Source organism: Alligator mississippiensis, chromosome 5, assembly GCF_030867095.1.
Source record: "Alligator mississippiensis isolate rAllMis1 chromosome 5, rAllMis1, whole genome shotgun sequence".
Lineage (NCBI taxonomy): Eukaryota > Metazoa > Chordata > Crocodylia > Alligatoridae > Alligator > Alligator mississippiensis.
Window position 1 is genome coordinate 190,931,755 of NC_081828.1, and position 14,553 is coordinate 190,946,307.

The following is a 14,553-nucleotide window of genomic DNA, read 5'->3' on the forward strand; positions in this document are numbered from 1 at the left end:
GCTGGTTTTCCCTAGAGCAGACATGTTGCAGTGTTTTATGAGCCTAGCACAAGCAGGGCTGGAGAGGAGGTGGAGTCCAAGTGTCCCCATGTGATTTGCAGCATGTGGGATAGAAGTTGGTTTATAGCTACTTGTAATTATAGTTTTCAGCTGCAGTGTGTGTACCTTATCTTCAGTCATCCTCAGGACAGATTCATGTCCAGTCATGTCAAGCCATGCCTTTAGAATTGTGGGTTGATTACATGATCCTAGTTAACTCACACTTTCCATATCTTGAAGCTGGTAACGTAGCCTTTGCACATTCAGGGATGTTGAAAAAACATCAATTTTTGCTGGGTTAATTTTCACGGTTGCCTATTTTATCTTGTCTGTTCATTTTCCTTAATGATTAGTGTGTGCAGATTGTTCCTCCGGCAGCATGCAGACGTGCAGTGATTTCATGTAAGCAGAGGTTGGGAAACATTATTTTGGAATAATTATTCAACTGCCTGAATATACAAGGTGGCAAAGGGAACATTAACGTTTCACTAGAACTTGAAACTGGCAAGGAGAAAACATGGTTGGGTTTCTAAAGAAAACCTATTATTACTCCTGATTACATCAGGCTAAAAAGAACTCCTGTATGTGATTTTCAGGATGCTGTCATCTATTCCTGCCCTGCATTACAAGACTTTCTGTCTCTCTCTTTGATGTGAATACATTTGTAACTTGGCTCCTGATGCCCATCAAACCTCCTTATAATCATGTTCATTCTAATAATACCATTGATAACACTAAAAATGGCTGGTTCCCTAGGATACAATATCGTAAAAGTTTAATGAAGAGTCTTCCCTACTATGTGTCACAAAGAAAACTTGTCAGTGAGAGGTTGGGTACAGAGGAAATGTTTTGGGCACCACAGCTTTCTTCCAGAGGGAAATAAGATAGGCAGGGGTGGAAGGAAATCAGGGGAAACAACCATCTCAGCAGTGTTAATGATGCGCACACAGACAATGTGTAAGTGCTGGGGGGGGCACAACTTCACCCTGCTGTTAGTACAGAAAATCTGAGGGGGCATGTGACCCTGCGGCCTGCTCCCCTCACCCACGTGTCACCTATGGATGCACACACAAAAAAGTGCTTTTGTATATGAAATGCAGTAGGGAAGTTCTGGAAGAAAACAAAGGCTGCAAACTAGAGATTCAAATTAGGCTATAATACAGAGGAAAGATTGTAAGGTAAGAACTGGAGAAAGGAAAGCCCTCTCATATATGAACTGACTCATGAATTGCACATGTAGAACAGATATTATGAAGAATAAGTAGACAGACATGGTCATGCATGGAAGATTAGAAGTGAATGGAACAAGAAGTGAATCTGGCACATCAGAATTCAGAAGGAAAGTGAGGCAGGCTCATAAAATTTTTGTGGAAGAGGAGGAGAATTTTGACACCAGAACTAGTGAATGTTATAGAGAATTAGCATTAATAATCCTGCTTCCTGGAAGCACCACTGGTGGTAGCACACTGGACACTTTCCTCTCTTTTGTCCTGTAATCTTCCTAGATTTCAATGGCAGGATGCTTCACTACTGCAACCACACAGCTCCCCACTGAATGTGGCAGCATGTATGTGCTTTGGTCCAAGTTGCATTTGAGGTTGCCAAGAGCCAGGGGGGGGAGAACTGAGTGGCAAATGTCACCTATCTGGAGGCAAACTGCCCGGTTAACCCATTTCAAAAAATGACCTCAGCGTACCAGAGAAGCTCGAGTAGTTTCTGTGTCAGGTTGCTCCTTGAATGTTCACATGAGGGAGCCTGTTTTGGAGGTAAACTCATTCCTCATCAAACTGAGCTATCTTGTTTTACTGCCCTGAATCCAAATGCTGAAAGTTGGGTTCAGGGGACTTGCAACAGAACCAGTTGTGCTGCACGGTAAAAGACAAGGCCAGGGAAAGCCCCATGCTCTGGTAGGCTGTCTCCAGAACACAGGATGCAGGAGAAGGCTGGTGATTTTTATGCCCTAGTAGTCCTCTCCAGGGCATGGGCAGGAAGAAGAGGCTTAGTTTATATCTTTCAGGCTCCAAATATATGAGGTTAGCCTGCTTCTAATTTCTCTAAACTCTTCAAGGTAAAACTCAATTGTAATTTTTTGCCCAGGGTGCTTGTGCAATGGATGACTTGCTCTTTGTCCTAAATGCAGCACTATTTGCTAAGGAGAGGAGAAGGCTGATGCAGGACCTCAATGTACCAAAACATCCTGTTGTCTGTTCTTTTCACAGCCGTGTTGCTCTGTGAAAATCCTTTTTCTTAATCCTTGGTTTAGGATTGCCTGGGAAAATATTCTAATGAGCACTCTAATGCTGAATGAGAGTCTCCCTTAGGGAGTGGACTGCTACTGCACTAATGTTATGTTCATTATGCCGTGCGCTTCTCACACCCCAGAGTGCTAAATGTCAGGAAACACAAACTGCCATGATGGGCCTAATCCTCATGAGAAGAACTAAACTTTAATCATGAAGTGCTCTTAATCTTTCAGGAAAGTTAATTTATTTATAGTTCCTTTTTTGTTTCATTAGTTTCAGAGAGAATTCAAGTGACTCCCTGCTCTAAACATTACACATTTCCATTTTTGTTCTAGCATCCACATGTCAAAGCCAAAATCAAGCTTTCAAGGGAAATCTAAGAAACAGAAGCAAAAGAGATAAGAAAGCCCTGTGAAGCACTGATGGTGACAGCCCATCTGACTTCAGTTCATCTGAGACCTTCCTATTGTGGATTTTTCTCACCTTCACATAAAAGGTACAGTATCTGTTACAGCCACATATGTCTGCTCTAAAGATGGATTCCATTGATTGCTTGAACTTTGTGTACCTGATCTTGGTAGTGTTTAGAAGTCCACAGACAGACAAGATGTTCTTACTATTCATGCCTCTCCTACTCAGCTGCTGGATGTTGCAAATGTAACTCAAGCCTCAAAGATTTAACAATAAAGGCCTGCTCCTACAGGTACCTACTACCAGCTGTAATGCTGACTCCTGTGAGGTGCCCCCAGGGTTTCAGTGAGATTGCTCACTATTATAAAGTTTTTTTCTGCTGATTTGGGTCCTATTTGAAAAAAAAAATACATTCATTGGAAGATGAGAGGAGAGTCAATGTACCTTAGATTAGATTACAGGGAATTCTAGAGTTTTGTGTGTGTAAATTGGGTTGGATAGTCATGATAACTCTTGCTGGATTAAGTTTCCTTCCCTTGTTCATTCTTCTGTCTCTTAAATTTTTAATATGCTTACATCACTTATTGCATTGTATTATACTGTATCAATCCTATGCTTCAGGGCTTCTACCAGTTGTCTGCTGGGGCCAGGAAGAATTTCTGTTTTGTCTTTTCCCCCTGTACCTTGAATTTATTATATTGCTTCCAGTTTATTTTGTCTCCCTCTGAAGGACTAGACACAAGCCATTGCTAGAAGTGAGTTTGGCTTGGGTATGCTGGTGGGTCTAACTGAGAAACTCAACTAGTATAGGTCCTAGTATAGGTCTCTGGTGATGGGGACGGAGCTGACAAGCATCCGCAGACGGTGGCAGTAGGAGCAATGCTGGCGAGCGCCTGCAGACTCTGCCGGCAGTGTTGGTGGTGGGCTGCAGATGGTGCTGGTGGTGTTGACCCTGTCTAGGAGGGGCACATGCCCCCTGCCCCCATGCCCCGTATACCAGTTACCTGTAAACTCAGGGGTGATCATCTTGTGGCCCATGGGCCAGATCTATCCCCTAGCACCATGTTGTCTGGCCTGTGAGGCTCCCCAGAGATCTGTGGGGAGCCCCATGAGCCATGGCCCTGCATGTAGATGGGGCACAGAGGGCACTGTGAGGCCTAATCATAGCATGTTGTGGCTGGACAGGGGTGGTGCAGGGCCCCTGCGCATGAATGTCACTGGGTTGCAATCTGCAGTGGTGAAAATGCTTTCAGAACATGGAAATATGCTTATAAGGCGTGGATGTGACATAATAAACTGTTGGTCTCAGGAATGCTGAGAGAGATGCTCCCACTGTTTTATCTGCTTGAGTTTTCCTGAAGCCTGTGATGTACATAGTAAGGCAAAAAACAAACAACCCCTGCCCCCTCAAAAAAACCCACCCTTATTGATCTCAGTGTCCCCCTGGGCACATGTATAGACATTCCTAACACAGAACCTGGTTTAAGATAAACCTGGATGGATATATTATCAGACTTAACTGGTTTGGGTTAAATCAGTTTCTAGGACTTCTGTTCCAGATCCCCTCCAGATTCAAGTTAACTCACTCCTCCAGCATCTCAGGATGCATTGCACCTCCCTTGCAAACTCCCCCTTGCATGGTGGGTAGACTAGCCTTGGCCCAAGCTGTCTGCTCCAACTGAGTAGGGAGGCGTGCTCTAGTGCCCCCCAGCTTCTGGCCTGGGTCACTTCGGGCATGTAGCTGCATTTCCAGAATCAAAAGTAAATGTCTGTTCACTTGCTTATCAGTTCAATCTATGCAGCTTAGAGTAAACTGCAAAGATTGAATCAATTCAGCCTTAGGCTTTCTAACCGTCTGTACTTAGCCAATGTGAATTTCAGACTATGCAACAAGGCTTTGTGCTCAGTTAGGCTCCTCACTACTTGTAGGATAACTACTTTTATGAGTTTGTGGTATGTTTGCTCAAATTCAGGAATTATTGATCTGCCTTTGCTTGATGGGAAATAAATACAGATCTAGTATTTTCCAAAGAAATATGGGGTCTTGCTGCAGAATTCAAAACTGTTGTGTTGGAGAATATGTGAGATTATGATAATACAGGTTTCCCTTGCCAACTGTGGGGGTTAGGTTCCGGTTGTTGTCAAAATCACGGTTGGTAAATCTAAAGGCTTATGGGGAAAAGGGGGTTAGGGACTTGAATACTGTATAGTATAGAGTATAAAAATCATTTTTACTTATAGCACACTGTGGCGTTTCCCTGCCCCCACCTGTCTGAATGGTGGGGTGGGAGAGTTTTGTGCCTGTCTCTGGTGGCGCGTGATTGGCTAGTCAGCAGCCTGCAGATGGGACCCTGGCTAGTCAGCAGCAAGATGTGGACACAGGGAGCAGAGGCTGAGCACAGCTGCAGCTGGCCCTTGCCCTGTACAAAGATTGGGAGCCCACTTCCCTTCCCCCCTACCCCCGGCTCCCTGGCACTGCGCCAGCTCTGGAGGAGCTGCCAGCCTGTGCTGGACTCTTCCCATGGATGACTTGGGGCAGGCATGGGGGTCCTGGAGGCTCTGTCCTCTCTGGCCCAGTGGTGCAGCAGAGGCTGGCCCTGGTCCGGCCCCCGGCTCTGGGCCCCAGGCAATGACCCCAGGTGCTGGAGAAGGGGCAGGCACAGCAGGCCCCAATCCCAATCTCAGCACAGCCCAGCAGCTGCTCCAGAGCTGGCACGGTGCCGGCGAGCCAAGGAGTGGGGGGCGGGGCACGTGGGCCTCCGATCTTTGTACGGGGCATGGGCAGGCTGCAGCTGGGCTTAGCCTCTGTTCCCTGCATCCACACTTCACTGCTCCAGGCCTTCCCCCCAGGCCCTCTCCCTCCTCCCATCCTATCCCCTCCTCCCATCCCTTCCCTGAAGACTCTCTCACCTTGGAGGGAACTGCACACATGCTCAGCCCCCCCCCCAATTTTTTTCCCTCCCTCTGCCTATGTGGCCACGGAAAACCATGGTTACTCAGAACTTTATACTGTGGTAGCCAAAATGGTATACAGAATATTAACTGTGGATACTCAAAACTGTGGCTGGCAAAACCATGGTTGGTGAGGGAAACCTGTACACAAGCTATTGGCTTTGTTTGCTGGGAATGATTCTCATCTTCTGGAATTGCAAACCCACATTTATTGCTCGTAAGTTTGTCCTTCACTCAGCTGTGTTTAGGTTGTTGTTATTTTACATGTGTACCTGGGGCTGCAGCACATTGAGCTAGGGCAGCAGAGCCCTGGCTGGCAAGAGGTCCAGGGGGTTAGCCTGCCAGCCCCGGAGCTGCTTTGCCTCAGGTCAGTGTGCTGTGGAGGGGTTAGCTGGGGCATGAGGATGCTATAGTGCAGAGCTAGCTGGCAGGCAGCCCCCCACACTGTAGCACTCTCATGCTCCAGCCAGCCCCAGTCACTGTCTAGGCATGCGTTGCAGCGCACTAAATAACTCCGTCATAGGACAGTACTTGTATTGGGCAGTACTATCCTACAGCAGAGTTAATTAGTTTACTCTGGCCTAATTGTGCCACAAGTGTAGATGGTGACACTTTACTGTGAAGCTAATTAGTTAATTCAGCAGTAAAGTGCACATGTAGATAAGTGAAGAATAAGCAATGTAGTCCAAGCAGCAAAACCTAACTGATACCATCTTATGATTCAACTTGCTATGCACTATACATCTATCATTCATATACCGGTTGTAATGTATAATACAAATACAATACAAAAGCCCTACTAAAATCTATTATGCCCAAAGTCTTAAGAACACCAAAAAAAATCCCAAAAAACAAAAGGAATTAAATTGGTTTAGCTAACTTCCATAAACTCTGTCTGCTTCTGACTTACCTGCTAAGTACTCTTTAGAGTAGTTCCATAATTTTACCTGAAACACAGTTTAGACTAGCTGGCTCATAAAATCTTTGCTCACATGCATTCCCAGTTTTAAAACACTGCAGCATTATGCTCAGAATCAACAGAGCTTGCCTATAGAGTATGTTCTACCTCTTCTAGGTAAGCACTAAAACACCTTCTTTAAAATCACTGAAAAAAGTTTGAACATGATAATTAGCCACTTTTCTGAGCTTAAAAATTTCCTCCTCCATCCTGGATTTAGCTCACTCTTCAATAAGAGCTGATTTTCTAACTATGAACACTGGGGCTAGGGACAGACATTCAAAAAGCCTGAGCCTGAATTGAGTCAATCGTTGCAGGTTAGTCCAACCTGCAAAGCTTGAACTGATTTGAGGTGGATAGACATTTCTTTTTCATTCCAGAAATGCAGGCACATGCTTACAGTGGCTCAGGCTAGAAGCTCGGGGGCACTACTGCAGCCCTCCCTTCCAATCCACAGAGCTGAGCTGGGGGTGAGCGGGGGGAGGGCGGCCATAGCCAGACGCTGGCAGGATGCTCTGATTAGGGAGGGGTCCCCCCCACCCCCCAACCAGCCCAGCAGGGAATGTTTATCACCCCTAACTCATGTTTATCACCCCATTAAGGAACCAGAGGGACATTACCATCTATCTGTTGATGTCCTGTGTGCCACAGCTCGGAGGTAGCCAGCATATTGTCTGCTAGCTAATGCTGAGAGGTGTCTGTGAGGGATGGGGGACTGCCTGCTTAGCGGGAGCTTCAGCCAGGGAGCAGAGGGGAGGGGCCAGCTCTGCTGTGGAGTAGAGAGCCCTGCCCAGCCCAGAGAGCATGCTGGGGGGGTCTGGTTTATCTTCAACCAGCAAGAGGTCTGGGACAGACATTGCATAAACTTGTTTGACCCAAATCAGTTAAGTTTAATACTACATTTAACCAGGTTTATCTCAAACCGGTTTCAGCCATTTTCAAACTGGTTTATGTTCACTGAGCATCTGTTCTGTTACAGGTTTAAACCAGTTTCTGATCACTTAAATAGGTGTATGTGTAATGTCTGTCTGTTCATAGCCTATCAGCATACAAGTTGTTCATTCATAGATGAAGGGTTGATAATAGTTTGTGCACTTTCCCATGTGAGGTAGGAAACTGGGGAGAAGAAAAGGTTGCTCAGGAGACAGGGACTTGCTCACCAATTTCAAATTCTGGCAAACAGCTCCCTTGTGTTCTAATTGAAAATCAATCTGATGTATAATTAAATTCTAGTCATCACATATGCACCAACTAGTCTCTTTAGCTCTTAGCCAAGGCAGAGAAGGAATGATGCTATTGATCAGCTCAGGACTACTGCACTATCATCAATACTAAATGGCTCATCTAAGGGTCTGCTTAACTGCTCTGATGTACAACTGGCAGGCAGCACTCTGCAACTCTGAGACTGAAGGACAAACAGCTGACTCCAGCTAAGGTGTCCAATATTCCCTAATCATTTAAGTGCATTGCACAGTGAGCCTGTACTAGTCCCACAGTCTCTACCTTGCCATCAATCTTTCCAATAAATGAGCTTTGAGTAGGCTCCAGAGAGAGAGAGAGAAAGAAGACTGATCAATTCTTTCCAATATTAGGTTGTCATTTTAGCTTCTATCCCTCTAGTTCAACTCTGGGTAAGGTGCTCTGTAATTATTTCTACCAAGGTCAGTCAACATAAATTGACTGCCCCATGCTAAGGGCCCAGGTCCGTTTTCTTTACCAAGTCAAAGAGGAGAGAAATAGCATTGATTTAAAAGTAAAATGAAAAGATAGTGCATTTTTCAGATTATTTAGCACTTTTAAATGTTTTGACTCTAAGGCCAGGTTGGCCACTCCATGTGTGGGGCTTCATTGAGCTCTAAATTTCTTGAGGCAGAGTGAAATGATCTTGTCTGCTGCTCAAGATAGCATTTGATATTGGCATTAATAATAACTGACTTGTGTTCCTCTTTGGTGCTACATTATTAATCTGTCTAGATATTTATAATGTCCTTGTCTCCATGATTTTGAGTACCAAGCAAATATATATGAGATACCAGCACAGAAAATGTTGTCAACTCATAGTTAAGAGCGCCTCAGTAAATCTAATCTATACAGAGTATGACCATTAGGATTAAATGGTAAATTAATCCTGTCTCAATAATCTATTAGAATTCTTTGCATCTGCCAATAACACAGTGAATAAAATAATTGATTGAAACAATACATTTGAACTTCAAAAGCCTTTGATAAAGTCCCTTACAAGACTATTAGAGAGACTATGAGGGGAGGGGCCAAATACTGCCATAGATCAGAAACTATAATAAGCACCCAGAGTTGTAGTTAATGTTTGCAAGATTGGTTTCTGCAATTGTATGCAGAGGTTGCAAATTTTTCATGATGGATTTTTTTTTTCCTCAGATTTTGTTTCTCCACCCGCGCCCTTTTTTTAAATACCCAAATGGCTCTGTTTTTTCTGAGAAACAGGTAGACGAAAATACATTGTTTTTTCATGTCATGTTTAAAAAACCCAAAGTGGTGTTTCGAGAACCTTTAGGGCCTGAATAAGGGAACTGAAATTTGGCCTTTATCTCTGGGCTGCAGAGAGATACAGAGATCCAGAACTGGAAGTGGAGAGATTCTCTCTTAAGTTCTCATTTTCCCCCTATCCTGCTAGGTGAAGGTAGCCTAGAAATGGAATAAAAAACCTAAAGGGCAGAAGAAAGACCTGAAATGGAAACCAAGAAAGCAAATTGGAACAAAAAGCTTTAGGGGGGACAGTGGGACTGAAGGCTGAAGAGAAGGCAGTAGCATGAGAGGGGAACTAGGAATTAGATTTTCATTGAGTAAAATTTAGATTATCTGGGTAAGGAGGCTGGGACTCAAAACCCATAGAGCAGGGGTCAGCAATGTTTTTGGGCAGAGTGCCAAAAATACCTGCAACTGCAACTTGTAAGATGTTGGCATGCCAAGGGTGGATGGCGGGGGAGCTGCAAGGGGCCTGATCCTTGTTTTGGCAATGTAACCTTGGCCCCTTCCCTGTTGTCTTCCCCAAGGCACTCGAGCCAAGCAAAATGCCTTGAGGTGCCATGCTCTGGCACCCATGCCCTAGAGTGAAAGGTAGAAGGAAGTGTCACAGGGCAAGTCACTTGTCTCCCTGATGAGGAGACCAGGGATTAGGTGATAGCTGAGTCTGAACCTCATAAAAGCCAACCAGTATCTCAAGTGTGCTGAAGAACTGTAGGGAGAATGAAGGCTTTTATTTTGGTATTTTACTTATGTTTTGTATTGTAGCCAATACATTATGAGTCAGAGGTTGAAACTGGACTGTGCTGTGGCATTAATCCTTTAAGATAGGCCTCTGGCTTACAAGGAGATAGATCGAGTGGTGTAGGGAGCTTACTGAACAACCAGGTCCAGGGGGCAAAGTGGGGAGAGGGAGATGGTTAGGGTTTGCCAACCATAATAGATCAGAGTGGGGGTAGGGGGAGCAGTATTCTGCTTAGTCCACTTGTCCTCTGGATGCGATGTTTGCTGTGGCGCTGCACTTCGTAGTTTGTGGTGGGCTGGAGCAGTGCAGAGCTTTCCTTGCCACAGCAAAGACTCCTTTGCTGAGGGTAGAGGGACAGAGGTGGGGATCCTGACACCCCTTCATAGCCAGCACCCAGAGAGGGTGCGCTGCTTGCTCTGCCCTAGTTACACTATTGGACAGGTCTGATGAGGAACACATACACATATGGGTGGGGCAAGAGGCAATTGGTAGGGGGAGGAGGCTGAGATCGGAAGAAAATCATTCCTAGCAAGTGCTAGTATCAAGACATAGTTTGGAATGAGATTTCAGAGGAGTCGAGCAAGGACTGGCTAATTGAAGACACTGGCACTGGAATGGAGAGTCCCAACTAGTGACAGCAAATATTTATGAAATCCTCTGGCACCATCCCATCCCACAACATATGGAAGATCAATATCATTTACTCCATTAAGTCAAATAACAGAGGTCTGTAGGCTCTGAAGTTTTTAATTTTGCTGATGACCTGAATGGTTATGCCACATAATGGAATTTGGTTTTTCCGTTCTCTTCAAACAGCCAACCAACCAAACAATGTCCCCCCCCCCCCCCAGCCACTAGAAAATGCACCACAGTTGAGTTGATTTTTTTTTCCCCCTGATGATTTATTTGTTGAAAATGCTGTGATACGGTACACTCAGAAGGTATTTGCAAATATTTGCTAAATTCAGGGAATCGTTTCAGGTGGAAATAATGGATAAATATGGCATTTTTTAAACTAAGTATTTTTTTAAATTTCAAAACAATATATCAAGTTTGAATGGCTAGATTTATCTTTTTAAGAAAGGGAAGCCCCACCCTTCCTGGAAATGAAATAAAACGCTTCCATTTGGATTGGTCCTGTTCCAAACATGAAATGAATCACTCTACTAGATTAATGGGTGTTATCCCCACTTCAGAGATGGGGAACTAAAGCACAGATTAAGTTCAGAAATATCTCCTAATTTTGTCTACTAAGTATACTATTAAACTGAGCCATTTTGAGATGTCTCAAAAAACCAGAATCTGGTTTTTCAGTGTCCTGAGTGTCATACAATACTCCATGTATTCAAAGCACAGCTCCTATTGACTTCAGTTGTAGTTCTGTGTGTTTACAACTTCTGCAGATCAGAATCCAGGGTCAAATACACCAATAAAATGATGGTTTTAGCCTACAAACTGACATCATATTCGTCCTGGAATAAACCATTTTATCCCAGTGCAAGGTGCACTAGTTCAGCCATCTAAGTCCACTGTTCCTGCATAAATCCTAAAATGGTTCACAGGGTAAGGAGTACTGACAGTTTATCGTGGGACATCATAAAGAACATCTGAATAGTTGTCTTGGGATTGCACAATTGAATCAATGGCAGAGAAGCAGCTGTTCATTCAACCATTTGCTGAACCCTGATTAGAAGGACATGTGTGTACATGCCAGTCCTGGAATATTTCTGTTCTGGGACAAACACAAGCACAACTTGTCCAAGGACAAATACAATGTCTGTTCCTAGCCTTAGTGACATACATTTAATGACTGACTCCCTCTGAAAATTTGTTTTAGGTGTGGATCAACATGTTGAATGAAGGCGTGAATATTGTAGGGAGACATACGCACACTATCCATACCTCAATAACAGAAGTAGTGAAGATACGGTACACTCACCTTCAGCGTGGGTTGTACTATTTTGCCAGTGTGCCTAGGTGACTACATGTATTGCAAACCTACCCTTAAATCCATGCCATTGTATTCTCACCACAATTGTTACCAGTGCTAATTACATTAAAGCTAGTCTGCCTCCAATCACACCTGCATTTGGCTGTGTAGGAAAATCCCAAGTAACTCGACTCCACTTAAATAGATATTCTACGGCAGAGGCAGGGATAGAATATAAAATTCAGTTGTTCAGGGTATCACACATGTATTTTGGTTGCGAGACCTTCCTTCCTAGTCTTGAAATCCTCCGTCTCATTTACACACCTTGGAACTTCAGTAGCAAATGAAACAAGGGACCTATACGCAACAGAGTCCTTCACCACGTAACGGTTCATCCCCACAAAAGTTCCGTTCTGTGCACTGAATGACTTGACTTTGCAATCTCAATAACATTACTTTTACTCAGTTTTGGGGCGCGTAACTTTGGCTAACAGAAAATCCAGGCTTGCATATTTATGCAAGCTTGGATGAATATGCAGGCTTGCATGAAAAACATTACCTGTTTTCTCCATCTTTTCCCAAAGGAATTCTTGGGTTGAAGAACAAATCTCATATTCTGTGACTCAAATTTTCTTGTGTGTGTTCCTTTTCCATCATCTTCGTTAGTCTGAGAGTTCATGAGTAGAATTAGAAACGGGTGACTGTGCTGTTATTCTCTCACTCCCTCTGGTTAAAAGTGAAAAATAGAGGCTAATGCTGAACACATTTAGCTGCAGTCAGATCCCTCAAGGAGAAAATTTAAATTAAAAGGTCATTCTTTTCCCTCTTCCTTCAAGCAATCCACTTGGGTTTGTGTAGGCTGACCAAAAGGAAACATAAAGAGGAAAAGTAGAAATAGGAATTTTTATCATGACCCTTCCCAGCTAATCTAAGTCCTCAGGTACAAATTAAAAAGAAGTCCAAAGACTAAGGAAATGCCAAAGAGCAAAGTATTAAATTGTTTGCCTTTTAGTGAGCAGTAGTAAAATCTATATAAACTCCTTCCAACATCCTGTAGGGCTCTACTTTATGCTTCCATTAACTGAGGCTTTTCCCCTTATGTGTTTGCAATATTTGGAAAAATTCAGCCTACAGTACTATTTGCATTTCCATGAACTGTTGCTGACAGGGCCTGGTAGGGCTTGGTGAAAGGTGGCATGGTGCAGCATGGCTCTATAGTATAGTTAGACCCCCAAAAGATTTTCTCAACTATTTTAGTTAACTAATATATGGATTATATGATAAGTACTTGCAGAGACGATCCCAGCAGGGTGTGGGGCCCGGGGCAAAGCAGCCTGTGCGGGGCCCACCTCCCTGCCACCTTCCTGTCCCATGGCACACTTATTGCCGGGGAGTGAAAGCCCTGGCACACCAGACACAGTGAGACGGGTGGCGGCTGGAACTTCTGTCTGGAACAGGCAAAGAGCCGTCCAACCCGCCAGGCGGGCAGGTGGGATATGCAGCCGCGGCCTCTCTGCCCAGCTTTGCGGGGCCCCCCAAAGTGCAAGGCCTGGGACGGCTTCCCCGATTCACGCCCCCCTAGGGACGGCTCTGGGTGCCTGTACACTTAGATTGTAAGCAGCTCAGAGTAGGGACCATCTTTTTTTCCTGTGTTTGCATAGTACTGTTACAGTGGGGCCCTGGGCCCTGATTGGGGCTACTATGGCTGTTACTGCCATAATAATAATCTGAACAGCCTAGTTGTAGGATTCATAAATGTTATGGATATAAAAACACTGTTTCATTAAAATTTTCTGTTGTGTTTATGCCCAACTCTCATCCAGAAACCTGGGGCACTTACCTATACATGTGATGTGAGGCTGCTCCAACACGCTGTAATTACAGTGGTAGCAATGGCACCAGGAGATGCAGCATTCTCACTCTGCTAGAAAACCTTCCATGGGCAGCCTTCTGTCCTGCACAGGTTTTTATTTCAGGCTTGGCCTACTGAAGAGTAAATGCTTAATTTATTTTTAAATACTTTTAAAATACGGTGGATATTAAGTGTGAAATTCTAGCTCCAGTAGAGTCAATGGCAAAACTCCTGTTGGCTTCAAGGGAACCAGAATTTCCCCGACTCAGATTTAATGCCTTTTGTTAGGAAATATCTGCTAGGGCAGTGGGGGCCAAGCTTTTTGGCAGGTATGCCACCGATTAGCCCTACACCTGCCCTGGGTGTCCTGCCCACAGTGCCACTCTGATCCTCTTCCCTTATGTGATGAGATATTCTACTTTCTGCTGTGCTTTCTGCTTCCTGCCCCATGCTTCCTGCCCCATCTGCTGCTTTGTTTTCTGTTTCCTGCCCTATCTGCTGCTGTGTGACCTGTTCACCCCTCCCCCAGGCCATCTGCCATGAGTCTTGCACACAACCGTGCCACAGGGTGGCCACCCCTGTACTAGTCTATTCTCTACTGGAGCTATAAAGACATGGCTTCAAACACTACATTGTTACTAGCTGACTTATTTAATATATAATTTCACTTTTCTCATGGCTTTGAAAACTGTGGACCTTGTCACAGAGCTTTTTCTTTCAGGCTAATCTTTTTACTGATATCATTCCCTGTGCTCTTGTGATATGCAACCAGAAGTTTTGAGACAAATGCAACTGCCTAAAGACCGCTTTTACAGTGTAAACTGAAAAAAAGCTGTGTCATCTCAATTGTTACTCAGATTATGAGGTTCATTCTAGCAATGGTAAGGAAAGGACTAACTATACATGGTTATGGCCTTATGG

The 14,553-nt window shown here is 44.3% G+C and overlaps 2 long non-coding RNA genes across 5 annotated transcripts in view; one reads left to right on the plus strand and one right to left on the minus strand.

Annotated features, from left to right (window-relative positions):
- Positions 1-14,553, plus strand: part of LOC132250947 (uncharacterized) — a 227,778-nt gene that overhangs the window by 113,193 nt on the left and 100,032 nt on the right. Inside the window, exon 3 of the long non-coding RNA XR_009462694.1 lies at positions 2,618-2,778. This is a non-coding gene — a long non-coding RNA (uncharacterized LOC132250947). The remainder of the gene's footprint in view (positions 1-2,617; positions 2,779-14,553) is intronic.
- The window catches only part of LOC109285871 (uncharacterized), a 310,547-nt gene that overhangs the window by 25,870 nt on the left and 270,124 nt on the right, over positions 1-14,553 (minus strand). For 3 of the 4 annotated variants that reach the window (XR_002093776.2, XR_009462692.1, XR_002093783.2), the window contains 2 exons: positions 13,621-13,766; positions 12,340-12,506 (listed from right to left, as the gene is read on the minus strand). This is a non-coding gene — a long non-coding RNA (uncharacterized LOC109285871). Of the gene's footprint in view, positions 1-12,339; positions 12,640-13,620; positions 13,767-14,553 lie in introns of all 4 variants that reach the window. The other variant, XR_009462693.1, reaches the window with a different exon arrangement.